The sequence below is a fragment of the Tupaia chinensis genome, unplaced genomic scaffold (genome assembly GCF_000334495.1).
Source record: "Tupaia chinensis unplaced genomic scaffold, TupChi_1.0 Scaffold000147_1, whole genome shotgun sequence".
Classification (NCBI taxonomy): domain Eukaryota; kingdom Metazoa; phylum Chordata; class Mammalia; order Scandentia; family Tupaiidae; genus Tupaia; species Tupaia belangeri.
The window spans coordinates 7,498,714-7,511,446 of record NW_006159617.1 but is presented as its reverse complement, the minus strand read 5'-3'; the positions used below and the strand labels follow the sequence as shown (position 1 = coordinate 7,511,446).

The window sequence follows — 12,733 nt, the reverse complement described above, 5'->3', positions numbered from 1 at the left end:
CTGGGCGTGGTGAGGGCTGCAGCATGGGTAGTGAATGGAGGAGTCTAGCTGGTTCTTGTCTGGGAAGTTGTCTGTCCATTCCCTCTTTTTTTTTATTTTTTTTTTTTTTGGAGAGATTTTCACTATAGGGCGCGTGCACTCACCAGACAGACAGAGAGAGACATAGAGATAGAAAGCGAGAAATCACCCCCCAGGGAGGATGACCACGCCGCAATCCCTTCTCCTCCATTCTCCTATCGGGATCTTGGGCACACACGCGCCCAGCATGAGTTTTAAGCCACCGGGTCCGGGATGCGAACTGCAGTCGACTATGTGGGAGTCCAGCATCATAGCCATTACGCTAACTGCTGGTTCCCTCCATTCCCTCTTGAAGCAGGGTGAAGAAATCTGTCTCAAGGTTCCCTGCCTTTCCGCCACTCTCTCCATTGCTTAGAAAGGACTCAGCTAATTTCTTCTGCAGGCCTCCACCTCTCCTGGCCTTCTAGGCTTCAGGAAGAACTGGCAGCTTTAAATGTACCAGATCCCTAAACGCCAAGTTCCCTCTCCAGCTGCTGATAGGCCTCCGAGCTGGCTCCGTGGCCTCATCAATGGGTAGTTCTTCTCAGGATTCATGAAGAACCAGCTTGAGCTCTCTCAAGGTTTCTCAATGGCGACTCCAGCCTAGTCTACACTCCATGGCCCTCTAGTGAGCCTGGCCCTCTAATGACCCAGGGGTCATTCTGACTTAATGGGACAACTGCTCAAGAGGATTAAACAATAGAGGTTCAAAGCACAGAGTAAGAGAAAGGGGTTTGGATCACCAAGCTCTTGTTTTGATCCTCTGCTGCTAACACCAAGCTCACCACTTCAGAATACAGAGTGGTTTTAGATACTCATTTGATACCAGCACAAAAATGGCAGTGCACAGGAGTCTTAAAACTCTCACACCAGGGACCAGAAGTTGAGATAATGGCTATTTTGCTGCACTCCCATGTAGTCAACCGCGGTTCGAGTCCCGGACCCAGTGACTTAAACTCACACCTGGCGAGTGTGCTTGCATGCCCAAGATCCTGAGAGGAGAATGGAGGAGAAGGGATTGTGGTGTGGCCAACCCCCCAGGAGGGGTGATTTCTCACTTTCTGTCTCTGTCTCTGTTTTTCAGGCGAGCACGCATGTCCTATAGCAAAAAACCTCTCCAAACAAAACAAAACAAAAAAAAACTTTCACATCAATAAATACACTTCATTTGCTTTCTCTATGAGGAATGATACTATGGATCCCTATTGTAATCAGATACTGCAACAGTGCATTTGAAAACAGCTAATGTGGTCTGGCCCTGTGGCTGGTTAAGGAAGCCATACCCACGTGACTGACTGGTAAACATTCCAGTCCTGGGAGCTTAAAAAGCATACTGGGTGTATGTGTGTGTGCCCAAAGTCCTGACAGGATGGAGAAATGGAGGAGAATTGCTTGACTGAGCCCCATTGGGGGTGCTTTCTTCCTCACCTTCTCTGCATGTCTCTATCTGGCAAGAGCATGCACCCTCTGGCAATTAAAGAACAAATGAAAAGGCCCAGCTAGCCCAATTTGGACAAAGTCAATAATAATTTTCCACTCAAGTCACCCAAGACCCAGGGCTGCTAATGAAAATAGTTCAGAATCAGTAGATGTCATTCTAAAAAGAAAAAAATACATTGTATGTGGACTGGTCAGTACTAAGACAGATGCTGACATTTGCTTTTTAAAATCTCCCCGTGTGGCACAGGGCAAGGCCAAGGCCAAGGGAATTAAATCTAAGAAAATGGACTTTTAACCTTAACCTTTAGTTTTTAACTCTAGCCAAACATTTCTGTCATTTAGAAAGTGTGATTAGCTTTTAGATAAGATTTTCTTTTCTTTTTTTCCTTCAGCAGAGAACATGTGCAGTTTCTTAACCAATATCAAAAGGGTAATCCCTCCAAAATGATGATTCTGTTTCCATTTTAGAAGGGGGTGTGACAGAATAATGCCAGTTTCAAAAGGTCAACACCCCATAAGCCTTGACCCGGAACAAGTAATCTTAGGATCCCAGAGCAGCTTGTAAGTTGGACAGATCCAGTCTAAGTGAATAACCAAAATCCAGGAGGAACTCAACGGTCATTCTGGCTTTATGTGAGTAAAAGTGCATGTTGAAATCTCTCTGTTTTATGCAATTGCTTTTTACATCACTGAAGAGAAAAAAAATGTGATTATAGTACCGTTTATCATTAGCTTCATAATTACTTTCACTGAAACTGCATTTTTTCATGTACTTCAAAATACCATTTCATGTCATTACATTTCGGCCTTGAGAACTTCTTTTATACTTTTTTCAATGAAGTACTGCTAGTCTTTTTCTTTTTTTTTAAGTAATTATTTTAATTTAATTTTATTAACCATTATTATTATTAATTTGAAGAGAGAGAGAGAGAAAATGAGAAAGCAAGCCACCAGGTCTGGGATTTGAACCATGGTCACCACTGTGGGAGTCTAGCATCTTAACCACCATGCCAACCCCTATTTTTCTTTTTTAATCTGAGGATGTCCTTATTTCCTTTTGTTTATTATTTTATTTTATACATTCAATCACTGACTCACTGATCTCCTATTTTTTTTTTTTTTGAGAGATTTTCACTGTAGGGTGCGTGCGCTCGCCAGACAGACAGAGAGAGACATAGAGACAGAAAGCGAGAAATCACCCCCCAGGGGGGATGGTCACGCCACAATCAATCCCTTCTCCTCCATTCTCCTCTCAGGATCTTGGGCACGCACGCACACGCGCCCGGCGTGAGCTTTAAGCCACCGGGTCCGGGGGACGAACCGCGGTCGACTACGTGGGAGGCCAGCGACATAGCCATTACGCTAACTGCTGGTTCCCCTCCTATTCATTTTTAAAACAACTTTATTGAGATGTAATTCACATATATATAATTCACCCATTTAAAATATACTATTCAATGGTTTTTAGAATGTTCAAGGAGTTCTGCAACCATCACCATAATTGATTTTTATCATTTCTAAAATATCTTGTTCCACTATAGTCTCTGGGTTGAACTGTGCCACCCCCCCCAAAAAAAAATAATATGCTGAAGTCTTAACCTCCAGTACTGTGATCATGGCCTTATTTAGAAATAGGGTCTTTTTATATGTAAATATAATAACTCAAAGATATAGGTAGTAGGGTCAGCCCTAGTCTGATATAACTAGTATCTTTATAAGAGAAGGGAAACCAGGACACAGACACACAGAAAGGAAATGGCCACGTGAAGCCAGACCCAGAGGGAAGATGGTGGCAGAGATTGGAGTTAGGCTGCCCCAAGCACCACATGCCAAGGAATACCTGGGACTACCTGGAAGCTGAAGGAGGTAAGGACGTGTCTTCTCTTAGAGGCTTTGTGGGGATCGTGGCTCTGCCAACACCTTCGTTTTGGACTTCTAGCTCCCAGAGCTAAGAGAGAATACATTTCTAAAACTGTTTTAAGCCACCCAGTTTGTGGTATGTTGTTATGTAGCCCTAGGAAATTGAGTGTACTGTCATCTCATCCCCCCAGTTCTCTCCCAGCCCGAGGGAGACAACAAAGCACTTTCTTTCTGTATGGATTTGCTGATTCTAGACATTTTATATAAATGGAACCATATGGTAGGTAGTCCTTGGTGATTGGCATCTTTCACTCAATGTAATGTTTTCAAGATTCTCCCATATATACTATTTCATTGCTTGGATAGACCACGTTCATTCATCCACTCATCAGCTGATGCCATTGGATTTTTTACACTTTCTATTACCTCTCACATACAAGATTTTATGTGGACATGTTTACATTTCTCTTTGGGATATACTGAGGAGTAAAGTTATTGGGTAACTGTAAATTTAATTTTTTGAAGAACTTCCAAATGGCTTTCTAAATCAGCTGTCCTAGTTTTCATTCCTACCTGCAATGTAAGAAGGTTGCCTTCATTTTCTAAAACATTTTTGCTGGGTATAGTGTTCTTGGGTGACATATTTTTTTCTTTTAGCACTTTGATTATGTTGTCTCATTGCCTCTGGCCTCTGCTTTTTTTCTGATGAAAAGTCTGCTATTAATCTTATTTTCTTGCGCATGATGAGTAGTTTATTTCTCGTTTCTTTCTGGACTTCTCTTCCACTCTTTTAACATTTTGACTAAAATGTGCCTGGGTACAATGTGTCTGAATCTCTTGGCTTTTATCTTACCTGAACTTTACTGAGTTTCTTGGATGCATAAAGGAATGGGTTTCATCAACTCTAGGAGGTTTTCAGCCACTGTAACTTTGAATATGTTTTTCTATTCCTTTCTTTCCCTCCTGGTACTCCCATTATAAACACGTCGGTATGCTTGGCAGGTCCCATATTTCTCTGAGGCTCTGTTCACTTTCATTTCTTCTTTTTCTTCATGTCCTTCAGATTGCATAATCTCTAGTGATCTGTATTTAAGTTCACATTGACTATTTCTTATGTTAGCTCATATCTATTACTGAGTTTCTCTAGTATGTTGGTCCATCATTGCATTGCACACAGAAATACCTGAAATTGGATGAGTTTAAGAGAAAAGAGATTTATTTTGACTCACAGTTCTGGTGGCTAGGAAGTTCAAAGGCACCACAGAATGGTCAAAGACTTATAGCATGGCCGATGGATGTACAGAGGATGAGAGGAGCATGAAGAGTGGAAGACAGCTTAGGCAGCTCTCTCTTTTATAGCAACCAGTTCTCATGAGAACAAACTCCTTTACATGAGAACGAGAACTCACTGGATCTCACAAGACATCATTAATCTACTGAGTGTTACCTCCTTTGGGATGAGTTCTGAAGGAGCAAAAGGATAAATGTTGAGATGAGGAAGGTGCTCTAGACTGAAGAGAGGGCAAACCTAAGAAAGTGAGACAATAATGACAGGTATTGAGGTTTGGCCTCAAGTAGAGTTAAGATGGAAAAGAAACAATGGGACCAATTCATAAAATAACTTGGTATGCTGTGAAATTTGGGCCAAATTTTGCCAAGCTGCTGAGGTTACATGAACAGGAAAGTCATGAGATCAGAATAATATTTGAAGGCTAGTCTTGCAACAAATTCACGTTGATAAAACAAAAGAATAGAGGCCACTTTAACAGCTGGGTCACTCTGTGTGGGTGGAGAGCCCTGAGAAGGCAGGGAGTACATTTGATAGAGCAAAATAGGTGAACTCGACATGGCCCATTAGAGGCTAGATAAAGAAATAAAGGAAAGTAAAAGTTGTTAGCTTTAAATAAACTTGGAAGGAAGTTGTCTTGGCACCTTTGTAAAATAAACTTGATAGGAAGGCTAATGGCATCAAAATGCAAAGCTAGAAATCTTAGTGGAAGAGCTATTTGAACAGGGACAGTGATGCGGGAATAAATTTGCTATCTATAGTGTGTGAGATGCCAGGGGTGCATTTTGGAGGTGCGTTTCTTTGTAGGAGGAAAGGACAGCATAGGAGAAAAGTTAGAACTAGGCATGGGCTGACAAATCAATCCGCAAGGTCATTTACTACAGTCACAAATGAGTTAGGGTGAACAAAAGGTGCACTGTGTGTGCAGCACCCCCCTAGCACACACATGTGTTTAAGGACTTGTAAAGACAGTAAAAAGTTTTCAGTCCTCAGATAGAAGGAGAAAGTACACACCCAGAAAATTATTATGAGCAAGTACAAGCAAATCTACAAAAGGTGAAGCACGTGCCAACTGTATCAGTAAGTAAGAAGCAGTCTACTAGGGTTGGTTGGAAGTCTGCTTCCCCATGGGATCACCCCGTTCATATTATTTCTACTGTCTGATGCTCCTGGAATTGGATTTGTCTTCCTTCTGGAATGTGACAGAGTGCTGGATTTGCCAGTGGCTGTCCAAGTGAATCCCATAACATGGGTTTACATCAGCACTGTCAGCCAGCCCCCAGAATTACTTACTGATAAAAATACCCTTGGAAATCTGTGCACTAGGACTTCCACAGAGAAAGTATCATACTTTGGGGAATGAACGACAACTTATCAGTGCTTTCTTTTCCATGATGTTTTAAAATGTCATCAAGGGAAGGTGTGTTAAGTGACACCATGATATTATCAGTTTCACAAAGTCCCTTTCTGGCCACTCAATCTGTCATGGCATGGCCCCAATAATGGTGATGGAAGCTTGCATTTCTGAGCCCTCATCTCGCATCAGAAAATATCGTACTGGAGATTCCAGTCAGGACAGTTAGGCAATAAAAAGAAAGAAGAGGCATCCAGATCAAAAGGGAAGAGTTAAAACTATTTCTATGTGCAGAATATATGATGTCACACATAGAAAATCCTAAGAAATGAATTTTTAAACCATAATGATTAATTACGTAAGTTCAGCAAGGAGGCAAGATACAAGAGCAACATAAAAATGAATTGTATTTTTAAAAAATTGTGTTCTATGAGTGAGAGACACAAAGAGATAAAAAGAGACAGAAAGAGATAGTACCTCCAACTGGATCCTAACAACACAACCCAGGCCCAGCTTTAGTCAGCCGAGATCATGGGCATGTGCATGCATGGAATGCTCAAAGCACTCCAGTTCTTATTCTAAAACATCTTTACACCCAGTGTTAGACACCAAATGCTTATTTCCTCCTAAAATTAGTATGTTGAGGCCTTAACCCCTCATATGATGTTTTCAGAGGCAGTCCTCTGAAAAGTAATTATGTTAGATGAGGTCATGAGGTGGTACCCTCATGATAGGATGAGTTCTCTTATAAGAAGAGGACTGGACGCAAAAGCATTCTCTTTCTCTTGATCCAAGGATGCACTCGAAGAAGTGACCATCTGAGCATACGGGATGATGGCAACCATCTGAAATCCAGGGAAAGGACCTTCACCGACAACAGAATCTGCCAGTACACTTCAATTTTGGATTTCCCAGCTTCCAGAACTGTGAGAAATTAATGTCTGTTATTTAAGCCAACTAATCAATGACGTCTTGTTATAGTAGCCCAAGCTAGGATAACTAACAATCAACATTCTAAAAATGAAATTAAGAAAACAATTCCACTTAGAACAGCATCAAAAAAGAATAAGATATTTAGTAACATTTTTCTCAAACTTGGTATAGGTCATGTGCATTTGTTGGAGAGAGAGAAAGCATATCCCAGGGGGTATGGCCAACCCACAATCCCTTCACCTGTTTCTCAACCCACTGAGTCTGGGACTTGAACTGTATAGTCAGCCATGTGGGATCCAGCTGCCCTAACCACCATGTCGCTGGCTAGCTCAGGAATAATTCAACAAAAGAAATATGAGTCAGCTTTGCGCAGTGGCAGTATCGTAGCCAATGAGGTTTATCCGAGGCGCGATTATTGCTAATTGAAAAGAAATATGAGTTACACACTAAAAATTAAAATATTATTGAAAAACAAATCAAAAAAGCTCTAGGTGACTGGAACAACATACCAGATTCACAGATTTGAAGACTTACTATTATTAAGATAAATACCTCCAAAACTGATCTGCACAGCAATACAATCTCTATCAAAATCCCAGGTGGCTTATTTTTTCATTTGCAGAAATCAACAAGCTAATCCTAAAATTCACATGGAAATGCATAAAACATATTAAAAACCCAGGGTAGCCAAAACAATGTTGAAAAAAAAGCACAATGTAGGAGGACTCATACTTCCTTATTTCAAACTCACTACAGCATGGGGTCAGCAGGTGGTGTGGTGATTAAGGTACTAAATTCCCACGTGGCCAACACTGTGATTTAAGTCCTGGCCCCAGTGGCTTAAAAAATGTACCAGGCATATGTGCATACATGCCTAAAATCTTGAGAGGAGAATGGAGGAGAAGGGATTGCAGCATGGCCATCCCAACACAGGGTGGTTTTTTTACTTTCCTTCTGTCTGTCTCTCTCCAGTTAGTATATGCAACCTATAGCAAAAACTAAAAACAACTCACTAGAAAGATGTAGTAATCAAGACAATGTGGTACTGGAATAAGCATAGACATTTAGATTAATAAAACAGAATTGTAGAGGGATCAGCAGTTAGCGTAATGGCTATGTTGCTGGACTCTCATGTAGTTGACTGCAGTTCGAGTCCTGGACCCGGAGGCTTAAACTCATGTCACATGCGTGTACATTCATGCCCAAGATCCCGAGAGGAGAATGGAGAAGGGATTGCAGCGTGGCCATCCCCCCTGGGGGGGGTGACTTCTCGCTTTCTGTCTGTCTCCCTTTTTCTGGCGAGCGTATGTGCTCTATAGCAAAAACCTCTTCAAAAGAAGAAAAAAGAAAAAAAATAGAATTGCAGAAATAAGTCATGACTTTTTTATCTATTAAGTTTTTACAAAAGTGCCAAGACAATTCAATGAAAAAAAAGTTCCATTGAGTAGTCTATTCAACAAACGTGTTGGGACAACTGGATATTTACATGCAAAAGTGGAAAATGGGTCCCTACCACATGCAATGTATAAAAATTTACTCAAAACAGATCATTTACCTAAATAGAAGAACTTCAAAAGATTCTATCATTAAAATAAAAAGACAATCCACAGAATGGGACACAGTATTTGTAATTCATATATCTGATAAAGACTGTTAATTCAGAATAAAGAACCATTATAACTTAATAATAACAGGATAAGAATCTAATTTTAAAATAATAGAAGATTTTTATAGACGTTTCTGAAAAGATGAAAAATGACCAATAAAGACTTGAAAAGACGCTCAATACCATTAGCCAGTAGGGAAATACAAATCAAAACTACATAGAAGCATACCACTCACATGCACTGGGATTGCTATAACCAGAAAGATAGAGGATAATAAGCACTGGCAAGGATGTTGGAGAAACTGTAGCCCTCATACATGGTGAGACTGCAAAATGATATGGCCATTTTGAAAAACAGTTTTGCATTTCCTTACCTAGTTAGACATAATTACTATATGAGCCAACAATTCCACTCCCAAGAAATGTCTACACAAAAATCTGTTCATGATTTTCATTGCAGCATCACTCATAACAGTCACAAAGTGGACCAAATACTCATCAATTGATGAACAGATAAACAAAATGTGATATATCCATACAAAGGAAGGTGATTTGGCAATAAAAAAGGAATAAAGTACCGATCTAGACTATAATGTAAATAAGCCTTGAATACATTATGATAAGTGAAAAAAGCCAGTCACAAATGGCCACATATTAGTGGTCTTCAAAATGTTCATGGAAACTGTGTATTATGAAAAAACTATGCATGGATTTAATTTTTTTTGCAACAAAATAAACTCAAATTTTATTTTCTACAAACTAAAGTTCCTTCATATTGTGTGACACCATTTATATGGAAAGTCCAGAATAAGCAAATTCATAGAGACAAAATACATCAGTTGTTGCCTAGGACTAGTAGGTGGTAGAGAAAAAGAGGGCAGTGAGTGCTCAATGGATACAAGATTTCTTTCAGGGGAGACAAAACATTTTGTGATGAGCATCCAAGTTTGAGAATCACTGCTGCATTCTGGAAAGGTAGGAGTGACTTTCAAATGGTAGCTATTTGTCAAGCCCAGAGGGGATGGAAAGAGAGCACATGCACTGCTGTCATCACTCAGAGATAGAAAGTCACATAATTCTATTAGCAAACCAAATAAGAACTGGGTCTTCCCTGGAAGATCAAGTACTAACAAACATTTTCTTCTCCAGTGTGGCTGTGGAAGGGAATCTGCTCAACTGAAAATCACCTACACTCACATTTTAGGCTTGGTTTTTACAAACATAAGCATGTTGCTATCATGAAGAAACTTAGTCACTAAGACTAGAACTTGAAAAAGTTTAGTTGGATGACAGTACTTATAGTATTGAAGCAAAATGACACCTTCGCTTAAGTGTATATTTTGTATACCCTAAAGCCTATCCTGTGGATGTGGGGCTCAGGCCCCTGGAGGATGGATCTTGTCTACAACAAGAGCAGATGGAGCAGAGAGAATTGGGTCTTGGGGGCAGTGGATGGTCTGGCTCCTGGGGAAAGGGTGAGAATTGAGCCTGAGGACTTCCTTCCATCTTTGCTCCCTTTTTCTCTAACCCTCATTATTTCTCTTCATTCTTTCTAGAGCATTCTCCCAAGGCCAGGATCAGGCTATGAGAAGGAAGCATCAATAGCACAAAATTTAAGGAGACATCTGCTCTGAGATCCCTGCACCATCCCATAGGCCTCAGAGTGTATATGCTGCCTTTGTTCACGAGATGCACCTGGAGAAGGGATCCTCATATGCTCTGGTCCCAGGTGCCCAGAAATAGAAGGATGCAGGCTCCAGGTGGGCATGTCCTCTTATTCCCTAAAATGCTCACCTTGGGGAGTGGATCCTGGTGGAAGGGAGTCCAATGGTCTCCTGTAGCTTGGACCTTTGAGAACTAAATTGACTTGGAAAAAAATACAGGTGACTAAGAAATGTAAAGAGATGCTCCACGTTATGCATAATTTGGGAGATGGGATTTCAAACAACCACCTGGTCCAAAAGGGCTTAAACAGGAGAAATGCGGTCAGAAGACTTTAGAAATGAAAGAATCTATTCCACTATGTAGCATCCAACTTCCTGGAGAAATGACTCAGATTTTAGGTTTTTTTAAATATTGAAATGACAAAAGCAAACCAACAAAATTGCATGTTATACATTTTTAAATAGAACAGAATATTAGGATATTGAAAAGTGGCACTGCCATCTCTAGTCAATGAGAAGGCAGTGCTCTCAGGGCAGGAAATGACGCTTGCTCATCTCTGGGGAACCCACAGTGGAGCAGCTGGCTCATCACTGTCTTTGGAATGAACAAAACCAGCAGAATAGTTCACACACAGATATAAAGTTCCCACACAGGTGTGCAGAGGAGTCCATATCTGGCATCTGAAGCAAAAATTCTAACTAAGAATATTTGTGTCAAAGAGGCAGAATATGAGCTACATATACTTTTTAATTTTTATTTATTTTTTTGCCTTCAGGAGCAGGTTTATTTTGTTTGAGATGACACATCAGGTGCTCTCTGAGCTACAAAGGGTAAAAGGAAATACTCTCATTACAAACTGACAAAGGTAAAACATTTCTCACAACAGCATGAACCACATACTTGGAAATAGATTTGGGTTTAATTCAGACATAATTCCTAGTCATCTACAGCTACTTTTATAACTTCAAACAGATAATGACTTAGGCTAAAATGCACTATAATATTTGGTAGATTTCAGGACCAGTATCCTTAATACATCATGAAATACATTTTGATATCCCAAAGAAGCAAAACTTGCAAGTAGGCCTTTTAAACATAACTAATCTACAGCTACTAAGTTCTACTCTTGATAGCATTTACCTTTTTGAGGAATCTCCCAGTTTCCAAAGGATAAAAGCAGAGAGTACAATCAGTGTACATATACACAGAAGTCTGTATTGTAAAGGTTATAAAGATTTACCGCACAGTGAGCAGAGGCCTTCTTCCCTTTCACACTGCATACGAATTATATAAATTATGTTGCATATCTTAGTCCACTATCTGGCTATCCAGTCCTGTTATGCTCTGTTGGTCAAAGATTGAGGGGCTATGCTTCCAACTGGAGGATCTATAGGGTTGCAGTCTATCGAAAGGGAACAAATAGAAAGCAAAACTTTCCAATGGTCAAAGCAGGACTCCAGTTGTCTGTAAGATATCCAGACTGTCGATGTTGCAGGGATAGATTCTGGTGCAGAAAGTAACCTTTGGGACTTAAATGGATAACCTGATGAAAATATGATAGCCAGAAAAAACATAGCCCCTTCATATACAGACCTGGTAGACCAAGTATAGTTGATCTCTATGTATAAATATTATCTGTAGGCCCAGCACTGCAGTTAGGAGGAGGGTCAAGGGATATTTCAGCGAGCCCCTCTTGAATTCTTTTAGCACTGGTGGATAACGTAGCAGTGGTTTATGCTAGAGAGTTTGGTATTTTTCCTCTGTTGAGTAGCAGAAGGTTTTCTTTCTTCTTGTTCCTCAGGCTCTGGAGCGGCTGGGTCTCACTCGTCTGCATCTGAACTGCCACTGCTGGTGCTGGGGCTCTCATCACCGGACCTTTGCCTATCACTGGACATCTTGGCGAAGTTATCTCTTGGAGAACTTGGCTGCCGGCCTGGCCCACTCATGCGCCATGATCGTGTGGGATATACTTTATTTTAAATGCAGAGACCTCAACACAAACTCTTCCCCAAACCTTACAAAAATGTCAGTAAAGCACTAATGATTCTAAAATCCACGTATGATCAATTCCCTTATATGAAATAGTGTAGTAGTTGCATATAACCTACACACGTTGTTCTATACTTTAGATTATCTTTAGACTACTTAGAATATTGACTGCAATTCAAATAGTTGTTATACTATGTCTATCTATGCACACACGTATAAACATATGTATGCACATATAGAGATAGATATAGACAAAGAGGGGTGTGAGTTTGGGTGTGTTTGTGTGTGTGTAGGTTTTGCCATTAGGGCATATGTGCTCACCAGAGAGAGACAGAGATAGGGAAAATGAGAGATCAACCCCACAGAAGGGGATGGCCATGCCTCAAACCCTTCTCTTCCATTCTCCTCTCAGGATTTGGGGCATGCATGTATACATGCCCAGTGTGATTTTTCAAGTTGCTGGATCTGGGACTTGAAGTGTGGTTGGCCATGTTGGAGTCCCAACTTCTTAATCACCATGCCACCTGCTGGCCATGTATAT

At 40.5% G+C, this 12,733-nt stretch overlaps 1 protein-coding gene and 2 pseudogenes across 1 annotated transcript in view; 1 reads left to right on the top strand and 2 right to left on the bottom strand.

Annotated features, from left to right (window-relative positions):
- Positions 1–12,733, bottom strand: part of GNA14 (G protein subunit alpha 14) — a 233,922-nt gene that overhangs the window by 51,236 nt on the left and 169,953 nt on the right. The gene's annotated exons all lie outside the window — the stretch shown is intronic.
- Positions 7,294–7,458, top strand: LOC114007296 (uncharacterized; annotated as a pseudogene).
- Positions 11,430–12,209, bottom strand: LOC102477661 (ubiquitin-conjugating enzyme E2 E3 pseudogene; annotated as a pseudogene).